Source organism: Rhinichthys klamathensis, unplaced genomic scaffold (assembly GCF_029890125.1).
Source record: "Rhinichthys klamathensis goyatoka isolate OS25496 unplaced genomic scaffold, OSU_Roscu_1.1 h1tg000523l_1, whole genome shotgun sequence".
NCBI classification, from domain to species: domain Eukaryota; kingdom Metazoa; phylum Chordata; class Actinopteri; order Cypriniformes; family Leuciscidae; genus Rhinichthys; species Rhinichthys klamathensis.
Genome location: NW_026607002.1, coordinates 1 through 18,835, shown reverse-complemented (window position 1 = coordinate 18,835; position 18,835 = coordinate 1). Strand labels below are relative to the sequence as shown.

Below are 18,835 nucleotides of genomic sequence, written 5' to 3'. Positions count from 1 at the left end.
CGGGAGCTTCGTGCCCTGGATGTGCATCCCACAAATCTCCATCAACTGCAAGATGCTATCCAATCAATATGGGCCAACATTTCTAAAGAATGCTTTCAGCACCTTGTTGAATCAATGCCACGTAGAATTAAGGCAGTTCTGAAGGCGAAAGGGGGTCAAACACAGTATTAGTATGGTGTTCCTAATAATCCTTTAGGTGAGTGTATATATGTACTGTACAAACTGTAAATTCTCTCCCCTAACCCTAAAAACTTTCTGCAGTTTTACATTTTCAAAAAACATCTCTTAGTATGATTTATAAGCAGTTTTCTTCATGGGGAAAAAATGAATTTCCCCACGAGCTAAAAGATTTCTGTTATTACTATCCTTAGTTGTGGGGACATTTTGGTCCTCATAACGTAGGGTTTACCAGGCCACACACACTTGTATCTTGAAGGTGTATCTGTACAGAAATGATCCTCACTCATCTGATTTTACTGCAGCCAGCAAAACCACAAGAGTCAAGAGATCTCAAAGTGTTATTGCTCAGAGGCTTAATGGAGATCTCAGATATGTTTCTCTCAATATTGACTACTTTAGAAATAACCAGTCAGACATAACTCAGTATACTTTTCATCTAGCTGTTATTCAGTTGCATAGAGTCAGATAATGTCTTGAGAATCTGCGTCATATACTGAACGTAATTCATTTGTGGCTGACCACAAATAAGCAGAAATTCATGGTGCGTCATTCACACATTCATGGTGTCAGATATTGCTGTGTTGCTCATAGATTAAGTGTGTTGAATTATGGAGAATTTTGCTGAAGTCTGTTTCTCAAGATTTTCAGAAGAAAGCTGTAGAATAACGGAAAAGGCGGGGAATTGTCTGCCATTACATTTATTGACATTTCCTTTAACCCTAAAATGAAAAGATTGGCATATTAACACAGCACATTATGGTCTATCTTTACAGACTTTTCTTGTAAATGTCTCAAACTGTACTCTGATTAAAGTCTGCAATAAAAAGTGATTTTATAGCTCTATTTTTATAACTATTTGCTATACGTGTTTTATTTTTCCTATAAGGAATTTTAGGAGGAGCATTATTGAAGGTCCTGCAGAAATGGTGTCTTTGCCAGTTTTCTCATGTTGGATTCACTGCCGGCCTCAGAAAGCAAGATCTGGAGGCGTTCAGACGGAAACCCCTCATTTACTTACAGAGGAACTCGTAAGCAATTACAGCGAGCCAAAGCCTTTCATTTACTCTCACTCGCTCCAACAGTTCTCAGTTCTCATCTCCATTTGCAAAAAATGTATATGCCATTCAATTATATCAGTACTTTTTTTTAATAAGTGGAATATTTTTGCTTTAAAATAGAATTAATATTTGAAAATATTGTCTGTCAAATCACATTTTAGCATGGAGTAATAAGCCTTTTTGGTTGCTATTTAACAAGAAAGTCATAAAACAGGAAATTACATCACAGAGAGGCCTGCATGTCAAGGTCAGTAAGACTCAAAGGCTCCACTTTTAGACAAACTTCCCCAAACGCTTCCCCTCAGGGGAATCCCCAATGCCATTTTTAGTCCGAGGTTTACAGCGGTAACATTTCTTAAATTAAATTAAGTTAGTTAAAATACTTAGTTAAAAATACTTTTAATACTTTTTGTATCAATCTTAGTTAAGGTTAAGGTCAGTTACTAATAAATTAATAAAAACAAAAGTTAAATCTTATATTATCTAACCCCTTCATGCATGAATTATGATAACCTCAGTCAGGATTTTTTTCCTATGTGTTCTTATTAGTCTTAGGGCATGAAAAACAAGATTTGAAATGTATTCTTTTACACATATTTTTTTCCCACAGATTTTCAGATGTCCACTTGTGTGTTATTATTAAACAAAATATAGTAATAATAGCAATATTGTGTGTTTTTTAACAAAAATCATGTGAAAACTATACCAAAAATATAATCAATTTGATGTCAATTTTTATGCCAATATGTCAATTTACCCTTAATAGCGGCATGATAATTCAGATTATGTTCAAGTCAAGGACACATTTCTACCATAGCTCTCCTCTGAGAAAAGCTAGAGATCAGGTGTTTTCAATCTCATCTGAAATGAGCAGTGTTTGGGGAAACGTGTAACGCAATCAGATGACTTTTTGATGTTATGAGTAATGGATTAAAAGTAAACATGCATTACGTAATCAGATTTGACAGATAAGGGCTGTTAAATGAAGTTCAGAGAACGTTTTAAGCAACGTCATGCTAACCCTTATATAACATTTCTGCGTTCCCACAACTTGCATGTCAAACTGATCTGGATCTGTCCCACATCAGCCCTGTGTTGGTGAAATCCCAGCATGCTCTGCTCCACAGACCCACGTCACACTGGGGCATTTTTCCATTCACTGGTTATTTATTTGTTCATTCTTTGTTGCCACAAATCAGGACACTGGCTCCTCAAACAGGGCCGGCTGAAGATTGTTTCATGCAGTGTTTGTAAGTCAGAGGATTGTCTCCGAACAGAAGACAGAAGAGGCTTTTCCAAACATTTCATTGATTAGATCCTGATGCGTTCCCTCAGTCTGATAGACGTCCGCTCTTGATATTATTGATCGGGCAGACAGTGAGAGATACATGGCATAGTTTATTATTTCTGACTGTTTGCATCTATTTGATTTTAGTTAAATAATCATGTTTTCAAAACGCATTTATTCAAATTGCTTAGAATCAGTGTTAATCTGTTCATTTTGAAAAATATATTTTTTTTTTTTTAAACTATGATCATGGTTAAAATATATATGTGGTACAAGCAATATTCAATTAGTTTAAATGTATGAGATTGAAAGAAATTAGATTTATTGATGATAAATATATAAACCTGGTTATTGTGTATTTAAAACGCATTCAGTTTATTAGGGCTATTATAGCAGTCTGGCCTGTTTCTTTTGTGTATGCCTGGCAAATATGCATCACATTATGTTTATTAGTTTGTTTATGTTACAACTATGTAATCCAAATGCATTGAAATATTATATGCAACTCAAATACATAAATCTTAAGTTTAGGCCTTTTTTTTTTGTAATTTTGCAGGTGGAAAAGTGGAAAAATCAGAAAGTTGACAAATGAGATTTCTTTAATATCTACACATAAATATAATATTTTGTAATTTTTTACAGTGTATGATGATTAATTAGTTGAATTTTTATTTCTCATTTTATGGAATGTCAGAAGAAACATCTGAGAATAAGTCTACACTTTAATGAAACTAAACTGATAACTCAGTTAGGGTGAATTGCCCTAATGTGGGACATTTTTTGCACTTCAGACTTCTGTGACATATTGCGATGCGTAACCAAAACATTAAATCCACACCCAATACCATTTTAAAAACCCCATTATGTGTCCTAATCAAATCAAAAGAGAAAATTCAGATAAAAGAGAAATTATAGACATATTAGTGCTCTTATTGTAAGTTACTCTTATTGTAAGCAATGTGGGACACTGAAAAATCTATGATAAAATACCAAAAATCACATTGATACATGTAGAATAGTAAAATCTTATTTTATTTTAGATTCTCTCTTAAATCTTAGTTAGTAATTTTCTTTGTTATGAATGAATGAAACATGTAAAATAACAAAATCTTTAGTTATATTATCCATTTCCTGTAAACCAGTATCACAATCCATAAACAAGACCATTATATCAGCATTTAATCAGCAATTCTCCCTAAGTATACTTAAGCTGATCAATGAAAGAGCAACATCTGAGTAATAAAATGCACTTGACACTCAATTGTGTTTCCATTCTCACACTTTTAAAAGTCAGTCATTTTTCCACGTGGCGACCACAGCTAAAGAAAGTCTGAGATATTAATGTAAAAGTGGTTTGAATTCTGTAGCACAAAGGTCTTGCACGTGCGCACCATCATTGTGTCACGCAAGCCAACGCATGAGCTCAAATTAATCACAGTTATTTCTCTGTTTTCTGCAGCGTTTGAGCTCCAGACATGAATGATTCCTCAATGATTGCCGTACTAAAGGCACTCGTTACTAAAGATTTTAAGAACTATGTAAAAACTCCAACCACCTAGTAACACCATAGCAACCATCAAATATAGCATAGCAACCGCACTGAACACCCTAACAACCACCTAGAAACGCACTAGCAACCACTCAAATCATGTGTGTTGTTGAGCAGAAGTGATCAGATGCATCATTTAACCTGCTGGACCAGAAAACAGATTAAAGAGACATTAAAGGAGAAACCTGAAACGTATCGAGACAGCGGAAGATCACAGAGAGACTTCTGTGTCTCATATTTCCGAAACGTTGTTCTGTTAGTCATTAGTTATTGTTTGAAGAGGGTCATAGTGCAGAAGAGTGGTTATGGTGCCGTGATAGTAAAGGTGTATTGCACGCCTGCATGAGTTTAATATCCTGTAAATGCATATTGATCATGCACTTATGTCTCAACTTCCTGTTTGTGCACGCGGGTGTGGTGGGCTATAGAAAGAAAGAAAGAATTTGGCCTTTTCACTTTGGACCGTGGTGATTTAACAGACCCTGGTTAAAATCCAACAGTAACACTGGATAACAGATGCTTGTCTCTGGTTAATGGGTGCATTAACCTCTCTCTCTCTCTCTCTCTCTCTCTCTCTCTCTCTCTCTCTCTCTCTCTCTCTCTCTCTCTCTCTCTCTCTCTGTCTGTCTGCCTGGACGCACTATAATTGTAATGTCCGTTTGTGTCCTTGAGTTGGAGCCAATCTAAGCGAGTCAGGGCTGACATGACCTTGTAGAGATGCTGAAAGAAGAAGCTTACGTATACAAATGTGTTTCTCTCTCTCTCTCTCTCTCTCTCTCTCTCTCTCTCTCTCTCTCTCTCTCTCTCTCTCTCTCTCTCTCTCTCTCTCTCTCTCTCTCTCTCTCTCTCTCTCTCTCTCTCTCTCTCTCTCTCTCTCTCTCTGTTCAAGACGATATGTGATGTGATCAGAGGTTAACGCTAGTGTTCCTGTTAAGACCGGCCTCTTTCTCTCAATTTATTTCCCAGTATTTGTTACTAATTTTATGAATTATGTAATTGATGTTAGTCGATTTAGTGTTTTTTTATTGATTCACAAGATTTAAAACATTTCCATTTTTTATGAATTTTTACCAGGTTTATTTATTTACTTATTTATATATAAATAAACTCCTAATTGCTGCGTATTAATAGTTAGTAGTTGTTAAGTTTATGTATTTATGTATTGAGTAGAATTAAGAGATGTAGATTATGCTCATGAAGAATAAGGAAATATTTGTATTTTATTGTTGGTTTAACTTAAACAAGTAAGTTACCTGGTTGCCTTACATTTTCGAGTTCATTGAAATTAAAATTTTGAGTTAATGCAACAAAGGACATTGGTTTAATGAATAAAAACTCAAAATATTATGCTATCACATTCATTAACAAAGTTGATTTGACAGAAGATAAAAAGTTGTGATAACAAATCAAGAAAATGAGTTTTTACAGTGGGTTTATTTATTTGTTTATATATTAATGTATTATTTTGTTTTAAAATAATTTATAATTAATTTATATTATTTAAAAAAATAATCTATTATCATAAAAAAAAAAACATTTTAACCAAGTTTTAAAAACATAAAACAAATTACAGCCTTTTAACCACATCATCAAAACATTATCGACATAAACACACATTTTAAACGTATATGCGGCATCTTTACTTTATTCCTTCCTTAATCATCTATTACTTTTATCTTCATTTCTCAGAAAGTTCATATATATGGATGTCAAATGACTTCAAAAGCTGCATATTGATCTTCCATAATGTAGATTATGTTCTCCACTGAAATATATATTTTTTTCAAACACCTGTCCTCTCTGCTTTCTTCTTATGTAGCACAACAAAATACATTATTACGTGCTAATCTAGACTTTAATTCTAAAATAAGTCTGTCATTGATGATGTCCATAATAGCAGAGTGTGTTTTGATTTATCTATGGATCAATAAATGCATCATTAAAAACAATCAAAGATGCAGATGCAGGTCATCAATTTTTGTATTTAAATAAATGACAACAGAGTTCATATATGAATCTGGACCATATGCTATAGGATATTGACAAATGTATAAGAGGCATAAATAAAACATCTTCCTTCCATCGTCTCTGATTATATGGATAACGTGCGCCTCATCATCTTCCCTGCATGTTACCTGTGTTTCTGTGTTCAAGTACAGCTGGCGTCTGAGTGCGACTGAAGTAAAAGGCTCTGAATATAATGGAGAGATCCTGTGACCTCACTCAGCGTCTTCACTCACACTGGCCCTTGCTTTAGTGCTTTCTCATCTAGAGCCGCATTAACACACACTCTCTGGCCCTTAAGAGGACGCCAACATCTAATGTAAGTTAAGGAATGTGAACTTGTTAAACATCATTGTTGAAGCAGATTGAATCTTATGAAAACATGTCCAGGTCATTTGTCATTCCTAAATCAAAAGGGGGGACATTTTTTTTTAAATTTTTATGATGAATAAGAAGGGCCATTAAGATTTCTAATATTAGGTCTACCATTTCTAATATTTTAAATATGAGAATTAAAATTTACATTACTGTATTTGAGCCCATGCAGACTTTTTATTTGTGTCTGTGTATATATATATATCTATATATATATACTTATTATTATTATACACACACACACACACACACATATATATATATATATATATATATATATAAATTAGAGAGATTCCGATATCGGCATCTCTCTAAAAATGTATTTCTTGCTCCTGCCTAAAAATATTTATATATATATATACTGTATATTACTCCAATTTTATATTTATTTTTAAATTTAAATAAGCAAAAAAATTGAGGCACTAGAATACTTTACGAATTAAATGATATACATAGTAAGTAATAAAGTAGCATATATAATAAGTTTTATGCTAATGAGAATTTGGGAGGTAAATGTGTTTAATTCTCCTGAAAATAAAAATAATTCAAAATATCTTAATGGTCCTACAAATTGATTTTTTACAAATAGAATAGTTTTTTCTTCTTCTTCTTTTGACCGTTTTCTTGTCTCGATGTCAGATGACACAGAAGAGCTTGTGAAATCTGCGATCTATACTTCTGCTCTTTTGAAGGAAATCTTAAGACTTGTGTTTTCTTGAGAAGATTTGTAAGGTGTGATGTGCTCATACCATATTCCCACTGTCTGTGACACTGAGAATCTCTCAGAGCGACACACTCCTGTGTGAACGGCTGTGTTCTCCAACAAGCGGCCCTCTGGCTGATTTGTTATCATTATGTTCTGAAACAATAGAGGGTGTTGAATATTTTCTATCCTGAGTTGAAGCAGGAAATGTGCTGTTGGGCCCGGGACAGATCCAAACTAATAATTAAACCCACTGGGATCTTCTCTTCCACCCCTTCCCTGCCTGAAGACTCGGGATCAAACTTTAAAAAGCTTGTGACTCAAGGTCTGAGTGTATTTGGTGTGAGTTGATAAGATTACAAAGGCCATTGTGAGGGAGTTTCCTGTGGCGGTCTTCAGCCCGTCGTCCCCATGACGACAGTGTCCCCGACTGATGATGTCACAATGGGCCGAAGCCCTCGGAGCGCTTCATTGTTTCCTCGGTTTCCTCAGCGGATGAACTCAGGAAATCTTTTTTTAATTTAGAGAAGTTGATTGATTGGTCAGAAGTCTTGCGAAATAATGTCTGAGTGAACATGGTGCTATCTATCTATCTATCTATCTATCTATCTATCTATCTATCTATCTATCTATCTATCTATCTATCTATCTATCTATCTATCTATCTATTTATATATCTATCTATCTGTCTGTCTGTCTGTCTGTCTGTCTGTCTGTCTATCTATCTATCTATCTGTCTGTCTGTCTGTCTGTCTGTCTGTCTCTCTGTCTGTCTGTCTGTCTGTCTGTCTGATAGTCTGACTCTGGTTTCCTCTCGCCTTGTTAACTCTATTGTACCTGCTGTTTCAGAAGCGTAATGTTTTCAGAGAGCATGTTTGACTCACACTCACTGTCTCCGCATGTTACACTGACACAGTGGAGATGAGTTATGAGTTCGGAGGGAGGGAGGGTTTGGGAGTGGGAACTAGAAGACCATACCACAGTTTTTCTCTGTCGCTTTGGTGCATTTCTCACATCACTATTTACATTTTCGCTTTGGTGCATTTCTCACATCACTATTTACATTTGCACAACAGTTAATGCAGTTCTCAAAACAATTAGTACAAACTACAAAACTAGTTGATAACCTGCAAAAGCGTGTCTCTTGCTCAAAGTGGATAGCTCATTCCTCAAAAGCAAGTATTCATGTCAATGAAAGTGTCAGTGTCATCAAGATGAAAAGTCCTGACACCATTGTTTATGAACAAGATAGTCAAATGGCTTTGTCATGTTTTCATTATGACAGTTTACTCTGTAAATGTTTTCCAATGCAAAAAAGTCAGATCTTGGTGACACTACCTGAAAATGCTCAAGACAGCACTATATACTATTTGCACAGCCATTAGAAAACTACAGTAAAGTTACACATTACTGTATTTAGTGAGGTAATGAGTACAAGACACTGAATATGTATGTTTCACATTTTTACTGCATATGCTCTTTGCAATTCTAATTTGTTCACAGCATTGTGCAAATGATAAAATACACCCTTATTTACAACAAACATAAACTCCCTTTGGGTAGAGCTGTGCACAACTGTAAACAATATTGCAGTACATTGGAACTGAACATAAAACAGACATAGTACTGTAAATCATTCATGCACATCCAGACTTTCCTCTCTGTCTGGCCACATAAGTTCACCTGAGAGAAATTGTTCAATTTAGGAGACATTTTCATAACAAAAATGAATAATTGTCAAATTTCATGACAGATTTTGACAACTAGTTCAACATTTTTGTTTGTGATGACTCAAGCAATGAAATGAGGACTATTAGTTTTATATGGAATGACCATTCAGCATTCACAAGTATAATTTTGACTGACATGACATAAGCAAATGATAATGTTATAAAACAGCAAAGAGTTGCATGAAAGCAATTGATGCATGTCCAAAAGCATTTGCAATTTGTTGGAGAGAATGAGAAACTGCTACTATGATGTGCACAAATGACTAAATGTTGTGGAGGTTGAACTAACTGTTGTGCAAATGTAAATAGTGATGTGAGAAATGCACCAAAGCGACTGAGAAAAACTGTAACATAGGCCTACTTGTACTATTTCTGCATATTGTGCACCGTATGTGAATTTTCTGCATGTAAACCTACACTTCAAATCAAAGGTTTGGGGTCAGTAAGATTTTTTTGTTTAAATAAATTAATACTTTTATTCCAGAAGGATGCATTAAATAGATCAAAAGTAAAAGTGTACAGTAAAAGAAATGTATAATGTTACTTATTAAAGATTATTATTTCAAAGAAATGCTGTTCTTTTGAGCTTTCTATTCATCAAAGAATCCTAAATAAAATGTATCACGTTTTCCTCAAAATATTCCACAGCACAACTGTTTTCAACACTGGTAATAATCAGAAATGTTTCTTCGGCATCAAATCATCATATTAGAATGATTTCTGAAGGATCATGTGACACTGAAGACTGGAGTAATGATGCTGAAAATACAGCTTTGATCGCAGGAATAATACATTTTAATATGTATTCACAAGGAACACTGATATTTCACAATATTAATATTTCTACATCACAGCAGAAAAATAACCCGTTTGGTATGGAACCTTTGTGTACATATACGTCACAATAGAGAAGAAAAGGCGAGCGCAACTTCTGTTTCCTGTCGACTTTAATTTTATGTTGAAATGCACGCCACAGAAATAACACCCATATATGCATTTTGTTGCTAGTATGGAGTTATTTAAGTATCATTGAGATACTATTTTATAGTTTTCAAAAACATTTTAATTTGGAATTTAATTTTGTACCTGTTTTCATGTTAATTGTACTTAAAGTTTTAGTAATTTTGTTGTGTTGTCATTTTTATTCGTTTTTCAAAAAATATGCCTATTATGTATTTTTCTATTTCAGTAAATCTTTTTATTGCAGTTTTAGTTTTAATTATTACTATATCCATCAAGTTAAAGCTACTGTCCGTAACTTTTTTAAGTTAAAAATAATCCAAAATAATTATATAAAAAAAAAACATATTCTGCCAGTGGTCAAAACTCTCTGCTTGCCATAGCTAGATTCAAAACGGTTAGCTTGTAATAATGATTTTAATTCCAGTGGTACTGGTGGGTTTCCGCGGGAAATTCGAGCATGTCTTTGCGTCATTACGTCACACCCGTACACATGAAGAAGAAGTTTCGGCTAGCCGGCTATACTGCGCGTGACGAAATGTTTAGATGTATAGGCTTTTCTCGCAGCACTTTACATGATTAAACTTATGGCAGAAAGATCCAAACAACAATCATCAGTGTCATCTGGAGATTCAGCAGTTATAAAACCCAAAAGACTTCGTACTTCGGATTTAAGGTGGCTAGAGAAAGAAACTGTCTCATGCGAACACAAGGATTTAAACATCGGCGGGGCTTTTGAAAAGTGCGTGAACTCCGTGTTTTGAAGGGGTTCAAAACGGAAGAAGAGACGGCCTTTTTCTGCTGAACAAGTAAGACATTTCAATAGTTCAATCGTTGCAAATTAGTAGCCTACTTTTGTTCTCAAATTGGTTCTTGTTAGAGCAACATCTGCTATTGGCGTGACTACTGTTAATCTAATGTGTTTTCAGTAGTCACGCAATGCTGATGTTGTTAACATGAACAATTTGAGAACAAAGTAGGCTATAATTTGCACGGTTGCTGTAAATCGCGTTGATTAAATCTAACAAAGCTTATCATGTCGAATGCTTTTCCCCCTTAGTTGGTCAGAACAAAAATGGATTTTACTTACTTGTTCAGAAGACATTTTCTTATGAAAATTCTTATGTTGGTCAAACTTTCAAAAAGTGAATCTGTGATTCTGTATGACAGTATCCACACAGCGCGGTGACTGACAGCAGCACTCGCCTCAAAGCACTGTGTTCATCCGCGCTGTTTCATGCCGATTTACAACCCACGTAAAGATGATAATTCCGCGAATCACTGCAGTTACAGATTTCGAACAGAGAGATGGCGACAAAGAGGAAAAGCTACGGACTGCAGCTTTAAACTAAATGAAAATGAGAAATGTTGCCTTGGCAGCCAGCTGAAAATCAAATCATTTTAAATTTTAAAGTAAATAAAATAAATAAAATAAAATAAAAATTAGGTGTCAAAACTTTCTGGGGGAAAAAATAATTGACAAACAATGCACTTTTACATGCAACGTTTGTTAAGAGCTCATCGAGGTCCCAGATGGCCTAGTAGTCGGAGAGTTTGAGGTAAAACCAGTCTGAGTTTTTCTGGTATCAAAATAGAAAGCCAGGAAGAGGAGGAGAAGATCTGTGAGCGTTCGAGAAGGCCTGCGGCTGCAGTATATTAGTTCTCGAGGCAGGAGCCACCCTGAGCGGAGAGCTGGAGTCGGGAGCCAGACCAGCTCATGAAAGGGATGTGGTTTTGATTCAGGGGGGTCAAGAGACCCAAACTCTCCATCTGAGCACAGATGTGCTGGCCTGGCTCTCTCCTCTGCGGACTGCTTTGTTTCATGGGCAAAGACAAAAGCATCTCCCCAGAAACATTTATAGGCCTGCCTAATTATATTAGGGCTGACTGGATATAAAAAGCTGCAAGAGGGGCCTTTATCTGATGGTGTGCTACACCAGACTTATTATTTTATCATTTCAAACCCAACAATCTGCTTTTAATGTTAATGTTTCGCTTTAAATGTGTGCTCTTTCAAACATGTTTAGACATTCTATGTTTTATACAATGACATGAAGACATTTTTTATGTGTTTGGATCGTCTAAATACTTTTTGGAGACAGTGTTTATCTTGAGCGACATCTTGTGGAATTTTGTTGAACTTCTGCATTCGTCGCTTGTCATATTACATGTATTTTCTATCAGCCACCACTAGATGGAGACGTATCATAAGAAATGCGAAAACTCAAAGGCTCGCAGTGAAAGCGTCGTGTCCACGCAGGTTTCCGTAGTGTAGTGGTTATCACGTTCGCCTCACACGCGAAAGGTCCCCGGTTCGAAACCGGGCGGAAACAACGAATATCCTTTTTCTGCCCGTGTTTCTCACAAAATGGAAAACTCGAAAATAAGAGTCGACAAAATGTGGACAAAAAAAGTGACATCACCAAAGAGATCTGAATGTCATTTAATAGTAGAAGTGGATCTACATTGTTTTTGATGATTTTGACCCCAGTCAACTGTACAATATTTTAAACAGTCTTTATACATATAGAAACTTGTTTGTATATTAATATTGTTATTTATTATTATAATGTTTTGTTCTATTGTATTATAATATATGTTTGTTATCAAATTATTGTTATTATTATTTTTAAAAAAAACGGCGATTTCAAATTTGATGTTTATCGTATGGTTGCGAATAATTTATGTTGTGAAATAAATCTTTTATTTTTATTATTTCACTCAAATAAAAAATAATAAAAGACTTCAATATGCTGCATTCGCACTACAACTCCCACAAGGCACTGCGCCGTCTCTGCTCAGGCATGAATATGTACTTCCGGCGTGGAGCCGGTCCTTTTCCTGTGCTGTTAACTTGAGTAAAGCGGCGTTTCAGTCCGTCCAACTCAATCTACAGCCATCGACCGGTACCGAGCGCCGAGATGACCGAGCAGATGACCGTGAGAGGGACCCTGAAGGGCCACAACGGCTGGGTGACCCAGATCGCCACGACCCCGCAGTTTCCAGACATGATTCTGTCCGCGTCCCGAGGTGACAGATACACACAGTTTACCGCTCAACCACAGCTGTCTGACGGCAGTTAGCGCGAATAACAAGTGCTGTGATGGTACCATAGTACAGTGATGATAATATCCGATGATAATACCCTGGGCGTATAGCCTACATATATACATATAACGTTACATACATATATAAGGTGCTGCTAAATCATTACAATGTTCATTTACTATGGTGTGTGTTCAAAACATGGTATTACAACGATACCATGACCCTGGTAGTACCATAGTACTTTTCAGGAGAGGAAAAGTTGCAAACTTCTGCCTTTCTTACAGAAAAGTAACTTTACTGTGCTGGTACCGTGGTACAGTGATGGACAATAGCTTGGTATTGTCATTTTGTATGTGTTGTTATCATAATGCTGAATGATTACAGTGTTCATTTACCATGTAATCCAAGGCACTTAAACTGAAGTACGCCCAAAAATATGGTATTACGGTAACACCATGGTACTCTTCAGGAGGAGAAAGCGTCAAAGTTTAACTAACAATAAAGGATGATGTTAATGCCTTCCTCACAAAATAAAGTACTGTGGTTGTACCATGGTAAAGTGATGCTGGTTTATAGTAATTCCTATGGTACTGAGTTGTTGTTCTGGTACTTTTTTATTTTTTTTAATAACTTTATTTTAAAGTGTTTTGTGATTACACATGTATTGGGTAGTATTTATTAAACGCGTTTACTGTTAGTTGCTTGTAATTATGCATAATTTTACTGTTATTATATGATGTGTAAAAAAAGAAGTTTACATTAAATGACAGTTCTACCCTAAATGTGAATAAGTGTTCATCTGGCATTAACCATTAAACTAGTTAGTAATTGCATTTAAATGCATGATATCTGGCATTAGTTATAGTTGGTTTATTATTAATGAAAATGCTGTTAATGACGCGTTTTGATTTTTGAGGGATGTTTTGTTGAGCAGAAATACTGGATAAAGCCACATATTTGTCTAACAATGTTTGACTTAACTAATATCTTGATGTTTGTTTCCTACTCTTGTTCCTCTAGATAAGACCGTCATCATGTGGAAACTCACCCGTGATGAGACCAACTACGGTATTCCTCAGCGAGCCCTGCGCGGACACTCACACTTCGTGAGCGATGTGGTCATCTCATCAGATGGTCAGTTTGCGCTGTCCGGCTCGTGGGACGGGACGCTGCGTCTGTGGGACCTCACCACGTGAGTACGAGTGTGTCGAGATGTATCGGCTGATGAAAGCTAAAAACAGCTGATGATCAGGGCAGGTTATATCCTGTCAATCAAAAGAGGGCATAAAAGCGTGTCCTGTGTGTGATCTCATGTGTTGGATTTAGGGAAGGTTGACTGGACAATAACGCATTAAAGGTCCTTGAGTCCGAATTTTTCGTATTCGTCATTCGTTGGCTCTGGGTTGTCAAAACCCCTTCAAAATGCTTGCTACGGATGCGGAAAACACAGGAAATCGAACCCGCTCTGATTTGTTTAATGACGGATGAAAGTTTCAGAGGCAGTGTGTAAATGTGATTGACACAACTTGAGGTTGTATTTATTTTTTAACGTGTGAAAATTTCGATGAGAATGTAAGGACCTTAATAACAGCGATATCATACACTTTCTTTTTTACCACACACACACACACACACACACACACACACACACACACACACACACACCGGAGTTATCAGAATTGACTTATCTTGGCTGTTAGTATGTTTGTTTGTTGGTCTGTTTATTTTGTATTTAGCACATTTATATAGTGACACTATTTGTGTTAGCAAAATATAATATCTCTGTTAAAGCCGGCTGTATTTGACCCTGTGAATCACCGGTAGTTCAAGCTAGGGTTGCCAGGTCTGTGTTTTTTCCCATCCAGTAATCTCAAAAGAGTTTGTGCCTTGTTTCTTCTGATATGAACCAAGTCTCAGCTTTCAAATTCTGTCCATTTTGTTTTGAAATTCAAACAACAAATGGCGTTTTGACAGATCCTCAACTAAACCTGTCTCCATTCCGGCGTGATGAATCCGGTCTTCAACCAGATGGAACTGGATTCAATATTTTGAATGTTCTGATCCAGTCTGACTTATGACCTGTAATGCTGCCTGAGGCTGGGTTCTCCCAAGTTTTTTTTCTCCATTCTGTCTCCTGATGGAGTTTGGTTTTCTTGCCACTAGGGGTGGGCGATATCTCGATGATTTAAAATATATTTTTTAAACACGATATGGATTTTGACATATCGTATATATATCGATATATTGTTTATATTTAATTCTGATTTCGCCACTTTGCCTTCTCTGCGCTGTGCTCGCCCCCCGCCTCCTTGCTTTTGTTCCCCCTCCCCTCGCGTGGTGTCTCATTCAACATGGCGGCGCCCAGAGGCTACAGAACTGGTCTAAAAAAAATCATCTTAAATGCTGTCTTACATGTACTTCTTGAGGCACACACACACACTAGCAAACACGCGCCAAGGTCTCTCGCTCTCTGTCCCTCTCTGCCGTGCGATCGCTACACGGTTTGAACATACATATTCACGCAGCCTTTCGAAAACCGGAGAGTGGATAAATTTCCCGGGACAGGTTATTAAAAAGAATGACAATCCCGGTAAAAACGGGACAGGTGGCAACCCTGGCAATTGCCGTCGTTGAATTATTATTTTTGAATACTGGGATTTTTTTTTTTTTTTTAAGTGTCGCAGAAGCACTTTGGATTACATGAACTGCCTTCCTCTTTGCACTCCATAAAAAAAAGACTGTGGTATTTGGCATATTTGTTTTTGCAGTAGTTTTTGTTGGGTTATTTTTCCTGTAAAGATATCGAGATATATTTTTTGCTCCATATCGCCCAGCCCTACTTGCCACTGTCGCCTCTGGCTTGCTCAGTTGGGGACACTTTATATTCAACAATATTATTGAGACTGTCTGCATTGTTTGTGACCTTTTGCTCTTCAAATGTTGTTTTAGTGGAACCACGACCCGTCGTTTTGTGGGCCACACCAAAGATGTGCTGAGCGTGGCGTTCTCCGCTGATAACCGCCAGATCGTGTCCGGCTCTCGGGACAAGACCATCAAGCTGTGGAACACCCTGGGCGTCTGCAAGTACACCATCCAGTGAGATGAACCGTGGGTTTGGCAGAGTGTTAGTCTGGGTTAGCAGTGATATCTCAGCCTGATCAGTGACTTGCCCTTATAAAGCCTATTGCATCATATTTCAAATGCAATTTTCTAAGGCCTATAAATGATGCCGGATCAAACTTTGCTGAAAAACCTGTTGCACACAATCTACTGCATGCCTTCTGTCGTACGATTGATAGTTTAGTCTACTTTTTTTTTAGTCTACTTTTTTTAGTCTACTTTTTTTTAGTCTGCTTTTTTTTAGTCTACTTTTTTTAGTCTACTTTTTTTTAGACTTTAAACAAAAGTCGTACGATTGATAGTTAAGATTTTTTTTTTGTGTACTTTTTTTAGACTTTAAGCAAAAGTCCTATTTTACACTAAAAAAGTGTAATTGTACAATTTAGTGTAATTGTAAAAATGTCCACCTTCAGCTCATGGTTCGCCTGTCTTTTTGCTGTGAACATAAACATAACTTTCATATTAGTAATATTTCTAGATGAAAGCTTACTGGACTGAAGCAACGTAGGTTTACTTGATTATCCATTTAAAAAAAAATGTTTTGTCTCAAATAAGATCATCAGGCTTTTGAGGAAGGTTTATTTCTTCATCTCTCAATCATCATAATACATTGCATTATATGATTTAAAACTACAAAGCTTTGATCATAAAACTAACCATTTAATATTATCTTACTAGGACATATTGCCAGATATAGAGAGAGTAATAACTGATATTTATACGCAATTTATGTAAGTCTGTTATACTGTAATAAGACTCTCACTGATTTACAGTGATTTACAATATCAGACTTTGTCAGTAGGCTGCATATTTTTGCTCAGTTTGAGCCTCTGAACAAAATTATACAAGCCATAAAAGCCTGATGCATCAAATATGATACTCAACAAAACTTTTTTTTGTCTAAAGTTTTAATAAATGGCTCCATTAAAAAAAAAAAAAAAAAAAAAAGATTTTTTCCAGACTTTTATTTTTTATGTCAGGCGTGTCAGGGTTAAATGTGTTAGCTGAGGTGATGTCTGATTGACCCACACTGAGATGTCTGTGTTGTTCCTCAGGACGAGAGTCACACCGAGTGGGTGTCCTGTGTCCGGTTCTCCCGAACAGCAGTAACCCCATCATCGTCTCCTGCGGCTGGGACAAGATGGTGAAGGTGAGAACTAAGCAGCGTTCAGGTCAAGCTAGTTTAATTTATATAGAGCTTTCACAATGCACATTGTTTTTAAGCAGCTTTACAGAAAAATATGGCTGTGATAACGGCATATTTTCATCTTATATTTTCTGCCTTTTTCGGCAAAAAAACTTTTTTTGACTGAATTTCGGTGCATCCCTAATTTTTTTTTTACCATCACCATGTCCCTTTAGGGGCTCCATATGAGTGACTTTTCACTGATAGTGTTGTGTTTGTTTCAGGTGTGGAATCTGGCCAACTGCAAGCTGAAGACCAATCACATCGGTCACACGGGATTCCTGAACACCGTCACGGTGTCCCCCGATGGCTCCCTCTGTGCATCTGGAGGAAAGGTCCGTTTCACTAGCCTGACTACGTCAGAATTCGTACTTCCGCTCTATTTCAGTTCGCTTCTGTACTCAGTCTGAGACATCGACATGTCTCTCAGTTTTCCTCCAGCCTGAAAACAGCCGGCCAATCAACGAACAGAGGCCGGGCTGAGAGGCGTGACGTAGACGCTAAGCGCCGAGTTTAAGATTGTATTTTAGGTTAGGGAAATCGAAAAAGACCGCGGATATGGAGATGCAATTCGCTCTGTGTGGAGAATATTCCCGGCATTTGCAAACTGAAGCCCGAACAAGAAGAGTGTTTGTTAAACATTTTGAATGGAGGTGATGTTTAAGTTGGAGAGAGAGGTGATTGCGTTATGTGATTGGCTTACGGGTAACCAATGATTTTATACTTCAGACAAGCGCCGCGAGAAAGTAAACACTTTTCAATTATGCATTCCAGACTGTCTACGAAGCACAGGGAAGTAGTTGGTATTACCAGGCTACCGTTTCACTGTTTATGGTCCAAATCTGAACGTAGGGCCTGTTGAACTTCATCAAAATGTATAGACAAGGGGTTTTCAAACTGGGGACAGAGAGGGAGTTTAGTGAACAGCGGTGTAAAAAATTGACAAAAATACATAAATAAATAAAAAAAATCCAATAACTACATATTTATAAATGCTTTTAATTTAAATTAATAAAATAACATAATAATCTAGCATAACAGAAACCAAATATTTTCCATTTATATATATATATATTTTTTTAATTGGGTATTTTTACATACAAAATAACTACATAATAAAAAATAAGCTTAAAAAAATGTATTTAAATTAATAAAAAATGTAATCTAGCATAACATAATGTAAATAATATCAAAATAATATTTTACACATTTATAATACAGATTTTGTTTTTGTTTACAGTATAAATTGGGTCTATTTATGAAACTATATAGCTGCTTATAGAAATGTTGGATTGGGCTCCAATTTTAAGAATGAGGATGATCATTTTCAGTCATGTTGATAAAGACACAACGCTGCCAACTACCATTGAAGCTTAACCTTTGAGGCTAATGATTGATATTCACTTTTCTAGGGCAGTTCTGTGCCCTCATTATGCTGATGACTTTATAAATGATGTCTCTGTCTTCAGGATGGACAGCCATGCTTTGGGATCTAAACGAAGGCAAGCATCTCTACACGCTGGACGGCGGTGACGTGATCAACGCTCTCTGCTTCAGTCCCAACAGATACTGGCTGTGTGCCGCCACTGGCCGAGCATCAAGATCTGGGTACGATCAGCTTTCTGTCCTTTTCA

General features: G+C 36.4%; 1 non-coding gene and 1 pseudogene across 1 annotated transcript; both read left to right on the top strand.

Annotated features, from left to right (window-relative positions):
* The first annotated feature begins 12,107 nt into the window (after positions 1 to 12,107).
* On the top strand, positions 12,108 to 12,180 carry trnav-cac (transfer RNA valine (anticodon CAC)). Its single transcript has one exon. It is a non-coding gene; the product is annotated as a tRNA-Val (tRNA).
* A 487-nt stretch (positions 12,181 to 12,667) lies between these two features.
* Positions 12,668 to 18,829, top strand: LOC130073123 (guanine nucleotide-binding protein subunit beta-2-like 1; annotated as a pseudogene).
* The last annotated feature ends 6 nt before the right edge of the window (positions 18,830 to 18,835 follow it).